This window comes from Aulonocara sp. 'chitande type north' Nkhata Bay, linkage group LG23, assembly GCF_057382095.1.
Source record: "Aulonocara sp. 'chitande type north' Nkhata Bay isolate Kocher_YH1m ecotype deep benthic linkage group LG23, A_spYH_male_GT1.1, whole genome shotgun sequence".
NCBI lineage: Eukaryota > Metazoa > Chordata > Actinopteri > Cichliformes > Cichlidae > Aulonocara > Aulonocara sp. 'chitande type north' Nkhata Bay.
In genome coordinates this window covers 43,134,505-43,142,648 of record NC_141365.1, presented here as the reverse complement: position 1 = coordinate 43,142,648, position 8,144 = coordinate 43,134,505, and positions in this window count along the sequence as shown.

The following is an 8,144-nucleotide window of genomic DNA, read 5'->3' as shown; positions in this document are numbered from 1 at the left end:
TGCTGTTAGCGAACACGCTTATTAGCTGTAAATTCAGCTGCGCTCTACCATCTGTTGCTGTCATCCAGATATTGATACCGTGGAGCATATCCTAAGTTAGGTCAACTTTCTTCTACCTTAACTAACTCAGCATGAGATTGAGTGCTGATTTCCCTCTTATGAACACATACTGCTCGCCATAAAAGCTTATAAATCTTCTCATGAATCTAAAAACATTTGTTAAAAATCCCAGAACGCTGCTAAAAGCCTGCTAATATATCAGAAGTTAAATATTACAACATCTCATCAAACACAGCAGAAGTGTTTTGGGGGATCAACGTGAAAGAACAGCTGTGGAAGTGATGCAGGTGCAGGTAATATGTGTGTTATTTATATCATACTATTGATACATGTTTGCTATTAGCCGTTTATTGTTAGCTTGGCGCTCCTGCACCTGCGCTGTCACATGATTGTCTCACCAGGAACTTTTTTGTGAGGATTTTTGTTTTTGTGAGCTTTTGGATTTCATCCAGATAGACCTTGATTACCACCCAAACAGATAAGATGGAATGAAATTTAATATGATCTAAAGATCTAACCTGTATCTTTATGACCTATCCAGAACTTTTCTTGTTCCTTTTGAACCAAATGCCCTGATATGAAAACCCGTGCACAGACTGGATGACATGCACAGTGGAAACCTGCTTGCGTAGGAATGCTTTAAGTACATAACTCCAAATAGGGAATGCTGTAAGAAAAGGATTTCAAGGAAGCACTCTGAAAGTTACCGGTAGTGCTTTGGTCATATAAACAGGGGAAAGTATAGGCTACAAATGAAAGTTTGCACAAAGAAACCCTTAATCTTCATCTGTCTGGACACAGAAACCGTGATTGCGGGCAAATATTTAGCTGAGTGTGGGCGAGGGAGTACCATGTGAATAAAAATGCTTTAAGCATTCAGTAGTGTACCAGCTAGCCCTGCCAGTAGCCACCATTTCAAAGAAGTGAACAGAAAAAGGAGGGCAGTATTTTGGCATTATTTTGACTTTGTAGTTGGGGTAGGAAAAAAATGTGATCAGTTGTGAAAATGCCTTTCTTTCAAATATTTTTCAGTCATTTGCCCAGAATTTGGAGGAGAGAGCCAGAGAAAGCGAGAGGCGGACTTCATTCCAACATTTCTTTCTCTATTTCCACTCTGTTTTATTCCTTAGTTGTCCCCCCCACACCCCCCTTTCTCTCAGTTATTTTAAATAAGGGCGTCTTATTGTCTGGGGGACATCTGATCCCCTCACACACACATACATATTGGCCCTCTCACACACAACTCGAAAATATGCTGACACCAAATGCTTGCTCAGCTTTTTTTAGGTTACAGAGAGAAGCAGAGAGAACTTGACAGATGAATGAGGAGGTATAAACCCAATCCTCTCCCTGCCTCGTTCTTTTGTTTTTCCCCCCATTCTTTGAAGTAACTGATGCAGTGAACCAGCACTCAGAGCTGTTATGTAACTTGTGAGACTGTGTGTGCGTGCTTACATGTATTTGACTTGGTAATATTTTTCTTGGAGGGCTTTGTGATTCATTAAAAGCAGATTATAAATCCAATTGAATAAGAAATAAACGCTTCCAGCATCGGTCATACTATTTGAAGATAAGTGTTGCATTCTGAGCTTCATGTTTGTGCTATACCAAAAAAAAAAGAAAGAAAAGAAAAAAGCAATGCAGCTGGAGTGGAGTTTTAAAATTTGCAGCAAAGTGTGATAGCAGGGCCAGAACTTCTTTTTCAAGAGGCTTAACTAGAAGGAAGAAGCCTTAACCCAGAAAAAAACAGTGAGAATTGTCCGACATGGATGTAATTCCAAGGGATTGAGGCAGATCTGGACTAGTTACATTGTTGGACACGATATCTCCAGAGAGCATCCAGTAGCCCAGATAAGAGGGCGCAAACATCTGGATAAGAATCACAGCTACCCACAGCACAATGGATATTTGCAACATCTCACATGTAAGCTTGTCTTGAATATCACATGAGAGGGAGCCAAAACTAACTCAGTGTCATCAGCATAGCAGAGATAGATGTATGATAGTATGATACCACCAGGTTTCCTGGGGGCCTTATGTAGAGAAATGTAACTACAAATGGAGGGATGTCTTACTCCTCTAAGAGTCCGTAGTTTACATCCTCAATTTACGACACCTGCCTTGCAAATCCCCATTTTCCATAATGCAGCACGACTGATGAGTTAGTCAAGTACAGACGTAGATCAGCAGATAAGATTTTTTAGAAAATACAGTTATGATAATAGGCAAACAAGCCAGGCAACACAAATTATTCTGATGACTAATAAGTGGGAAGTCAAATGTAGTCAAATATTCAGCTTAAGAGCATGCCACTGCTAGAGGGAAGGAAGGTGGAGCAGAAATGCAGAAATGTGGCTCCATCCCTGACACCAATACTCTTTCATAACTAGAAGAAACTCACTTCTGTCAAATCTACTCATTTCTAAGTCAAAGTAGAGTTTTGTAAATAATTAGATAATGCAGAATCTGGAGATTGTTGCTACTGCCAGACATCGTCTGTTGCATATTCTATCGTGGTTTGGGGTTTAAAAAATAGTCATTGTTATGGTCTTTGCATTGTTGTTTGTTGAACTTGTCTGTTGTTTGTCTTTGAAAAGTTGAACCAATTGGCTAAAAAAGTAAAAACATTTGTATGGTAAAAAACACTGTTCTTATTTTGGAAATCTGCCACCTTAAGGATAAGAAAGCTTTTGAAAATCAGAGGGATTTCTGAGCATCATGTTTTTCATTTTCAAAAAATAACTCTGTATTTTTATCTTGAAAGTTTCACAGGATTAAGGCATCTTCATAAAATTTAATAAGTAATCTGAGGATTTTATTTTTGGAAAAAGTTAGAAAAGAAAAATTTTCCAAAAATAAAAGAAATTATGTTAAATTAAATTAAATGTTACATTAAAGTGATCCGCAGAATAACTTCGTGTGGAACTGAGGGTTTTATATGGAATAGTTATACAAAATTTGAAAACATATTAATCTTCCCGTTAAGAAAGTAATAGCTTTTACTTTGAAAATCTGACCTTTCACCAGATGTGTCTAATGTTTGGTGCAGGTTGTGTGAACTACAACAACAAAGTTCAGCAGGGCTGCTTAATAATGAGTTCAAATGTAAGCTACAGAGTGAACCATATGTTCATATCCAGTTTAAGTCCATCCTCAGAATGTTGGTTATGTGTGTGTCCACGCATCGATTAATATTATGGCAATTTAATTAGAAATGAAAACCTAAACTAATAAAATAAAACTCAATGACATTTCTACACAGCAGTTCTCATTTGCTCCCTGCTTCTGTGCCTGCTGGAAACAAATTTGGTTGTATAAACTATCGTTTTAATGACTCAGGAGCTCAAATTTTTAGGATATAAAATCACCCAGAGGGAAAATTAATAGAGAGATACTAAAAAATAGTTAGTTCATCCTTATTAATATGGGAATATTATGAGTATAGTTCAATGAATTCAGAGAAATTGGAAAAGGAATAAGTGAAATTATAGTTGTTGCTATAAAATTGCAATTAAGTTTGAACTTTTAAAACTTAAATAACTTTTAATATTTGGTAAATATTTGAAATTAAAAATCAATCAAAGTTGTGGGTAGTTGTGTCCTCATTCAGCTGTCCTCAGCTCATTGTTTTAGTTTCAAAACTTCTAAATTCATAATTTCAGGCATGAAAATCTGACTAGATGCTACAACGTTACCCTACATTTATCTGAGACAGAAACATGCTTGGCAGTAAATTCTTTTCTCTGTGGACTTGATGTTAAAACATGCAACAGTGCAGCAAAATGGTAAGTGGACTAGCACTTTTGTATTCAGAGCACTCAAAGCACTTTTGTACTACAAGCCTCATTCACACAGTCACACACATGTTCATAAAAGGGCTTTTTTCTATATCTTATCGCCCCTCCCCATACACAGCATACATATTATGTCATATTATGCTCTTTTCTGTGCACCCAAGTACCCAAAAAGCTAAATCATCTCAAAAAAGAAAAGTTCAAATGAAAATATAAAGCTGTGCTTTTGTATCTCTAGAGCAGATTATTAGCTGTGAATGAGCTTAGTGGTAAAGAAACAGAAAACAGTGCTTGGTGGCTCGACAGCAGTGAATCCGCTTGCTCTTTGGAGACGGTCCATGGGAGGATCGGAGCTGAACTGCACCCCCAGCAGCCCTCCATCTCACTCTCTGTGTGAGTCTAATCCTGGGTGCAGACAGTCATTCGGACCATCTGAGTGATGAAGGGCAGTCAGCTGCTAAATGCAGAGAACCTGACCTCAGTTACCCTGAATGCTTGTGGACTTGAAGAGCCTCGTAGTTCAGTCACACTTGTGCTCTGGATGCATGTACCACGACACGAAGAGGAAGTGAAACCTGAAGGCTGCAAATCAGAGCAGAATTGATTTTTTTCACAGCTTAACACACACACACACACACACACACACACACACACACACACACACACACACACACACACACACACACACACACAATGGCATTACTATCTATAATATGAATGTCATTAAAGGGGAACATTGTGACATGAATACATCATTTATTACTTTCAGTGACTTCCCCAGAACCTGATTTAGACGCCACTGTAAATGCAATAACGTTAGACAAATAAATAAGGGAAAAGTTGTAAATAATGAAACATCTTAAAGTTAACCACTTTAGTTTAAACCAAAACCTTAAATATTAAAATGTATTTCTTAAATATTATCTTAACCATCTTCATTGTTGTTGTGCTGAATAAAAACTAACAAATGAATGAATGATTTCAAAATTAAAGGTGTTTTCCTCTGCCCGTGGTCCACCTCTCCACCACTTTGGTGGTTTTGCGTAATTGGAAGAATATGTAAGTATATTCAAAGACATTATAAAAAGGTCTTTGATATGATCTTGGAGTAAAGTGTTTGCATCTTGTTCTGTTGCAAATCATTAATTTTAAAGAGCTAATGATAGTTCGAAACATCGCTGTAACCTGTGAATGAACGACTATCTCAGAAGTTACAGAATTCTGCTGGAAACCAAACTCAATGTTGGAATTTTTTTCTCCACTGCATTTATTTAAAAGCTATGTTTGCATTTCACATTAAGATTCTACATTTTTGACGACACAAAAACCACTCTATATATTTTATTCTGCATTGCAACATTATTCTGCAAAATCAAAATGCTGTCTGCAAGTTATTACATTAGTAATCAGAACCAATAACAACAATGAGCTAACTTGGGTATTCATCCTTTTCAAACATGTATGTCTCAAAAGATCCATCACTGATGTAACCTGGGATCATTGGTTGTTTCGGGTGTTTTGGGTGTGTCAGCATCAAAAACCCTTTCTGAGGCAACCCAGCCAGGGTTGATCAGACCTCATTTTGCTTTCCAGTGGTAGCTATTCGTGGCTTTCACTGCAGCATCAGTACTTGATCTAATGGCCCTCTGTTGATCCAAGCACTTTGCATAGTGAATGTCCAGCAAATCCTCAGCAGCACATCTCGACCCTTTCCTTCTGCCTGGGTTCTCAATTTTTTAAAAACATTCAAAGTCATTTTACACAGTCATTGGTCCTGATACTTGGCACACTTTTTTGTTTTTACCTCATCTATGTGCTCTTTCCAGAGCACAGTTTATTCCAGCACCATCAATTTCTGGTATAGTGATCATGTCAGGCAGCAGCCATGATGGTTTTGTCTGGGCTGGAAACTTTAGTTGCTTGCTAGAGTCCTCCTCTGAGTTGATGCAGTGATGAGGAGGCCATCCTTTGCTTTAGCTTGGTTTCTCTCCAGCAATTGCAAGTCTTTGGGTGATGGCACTCATTGATGTTTTTAATGGCTGCCATCAGCCATTGCCTTGAGTGCCTGATCATGGGGCCAACAACAGCACAGTCTTTGTTGCTAAGAAGGTGATCCAAGGACTCTTTTCCACAGCAAAGAGGGCAGAGATCTGATTTCCTTCAGCCCCAAATGTGGAAGTTTGCTGGACTGGGTATGACACTGTATACAGCTTGGACCAAGAACATTATACATTGGTATTTTGTTACCAGATGTTAGACACTAGATTTCTCATCTCATCCAAGGTCCTTGTTGTCCCATTCCCTACATCCAGCTAGTTCCTAATAAGCCATTCACAGTCTTTGCCCTTCGTTTACGCTGGTCTTACTGAAGTCGTTGGTGAAGTCGTTGGTGTACCCCACCAACGACTTCTGCTGTAGACGTGACTTCGACTACCTCCGACTCCGACTACCTGTGTTTGCCATTTTGGGTCTGTGGATTCCCTGTGCTGCAAATATTCCTGTTTCTGTGACTCTGTGAACTCATCAGTGAGGCTGCTGACTGGAAAAATATGTTTGCTCCATAATTAAAAATGTGAATGTACTTTGTGGCATTTCTACCTTTGTTTTGACATTCTTTTGTTTCTGAGGAACCTTTCAGTGCACGACCTGGAGGGTAATTGTTAATGATTCATACCACAGGGAGGGAGATATAAAAAAAACAGCTTTTAGCGTCTGAATGATTCATAACCAGTAAAAAGCTGCAGCTGGTGGGAATTCTTTTAGAAAACTGCTCAGGTTTGATCCCTGAAGTTACAGTTGTATTTACAGCATATCCTCTGGTCATTTAAGCAACTGGTTGAATTGCAGCAAACCTCCAACTCAATCCAGACTGGTTACACTGGGGAGACTGTGTGCTTCTATTGCCCCAGGATATTGCTGTAAATACACGCCTGGTTAAAGAGGGTCAGAAAAAAAGGAACTAGAGATGTGTATCTGGCTCTTTTTATTGTGAACCGCATGTAGAATTTGAACGGAGAGCAGTCGTCAAGAACAGAAGGTACTGGATGTACCTACAGTGTGTGTACCTATACCTTTGTCCGTACCAGTAAAAATTCCCCATGTCCCTCCAGCAACACAGACCTGGTGGATCTGTTCATAGTGGGAATGAGCATTGTGGCGTCTCACTATCAGTAATCAGAAAGTGTCAGTGCTGAGGTAATGGAAGGATGGTGCGACTAGTTACAACAGGCAGCAGTATCATCAACCATGTCTGATCAAAGTAAAAAAAAAAAAAGTGAACTTAATTAACACCGCTCCGAAACACTGCCCACATGTGTGATGTTGCTACAACAGGAAACTGAAAAGCAGAAAAATATTGCCAGAAATGGCGCTTACCTTACACGGTTTTGTGCGTCAAGAAATAAAAAATAATCCGGTCTTCAGCAGGTCTTAAAATTAGGCATCAGATGAAAAACAGCACGTGCTTAACTAACTGAAGCCTTTCATTGAACTACCAAATAAACAAATTGATACTCTCTTTCCGCCCAGACATGTGGCAGCACTTCTGCTAGAAATTTTTTCTTATTAAAAAAAATAAAAATCCAGACATACGAATCCTACCTAACAAAAAATGTAACTTCAAGGGCCAAACTTCATTATATTTCTTCACATCAAGTGAAGGTGACTTGGGCCGCAAGTGGCCCCCGGGCCGCGAGTTTGAGACCCCTGGGTTATAAGACTATTTCTAAACAATCTGAAGACCATCATTCTTGAGTGGGAGAAGTAATTTTCCCACTCAAGAATCTACACGCCTGCAGGCATCACTCACAATGTTAAATGTTAAAGTTCATGACAGCACAATGAGAAAAACACTGAACAAGTTTGGCTCGTTTGGAAGATTTGCCAAGAGTAAGACTTGTCTTCATCAAGACTAAGACTCGTCTTTAAAAAGTTGCATCTGAACAAACCAAGACTTCGGGAACAATGTCCTTTGGACAGATGAGATTAAAGTGGAGATGTTTGGTCATAATGATCGGCAGCACATTAAGGTGGTGGAGGAGTGATGATTTTGGCTTGTTTTGCAGCCAGGACCTGGGGACCCTGCAGTCATTAAGTCAACCATGAACTCCTCTATTTACCAAAGTATCCAACAGCTAAAGCCTGGGCCAAACTGGGTCACACAACAGGACAAAGATCCCAAACACAGCAGAAAGTTAACAACAGAGTTGCTGCAAAAGAAAAGGTCTTACAATGATTTCAATCTGATTAAAAGGATGTGGACAGTTTTGTATAAACAAATGGAACAAATCT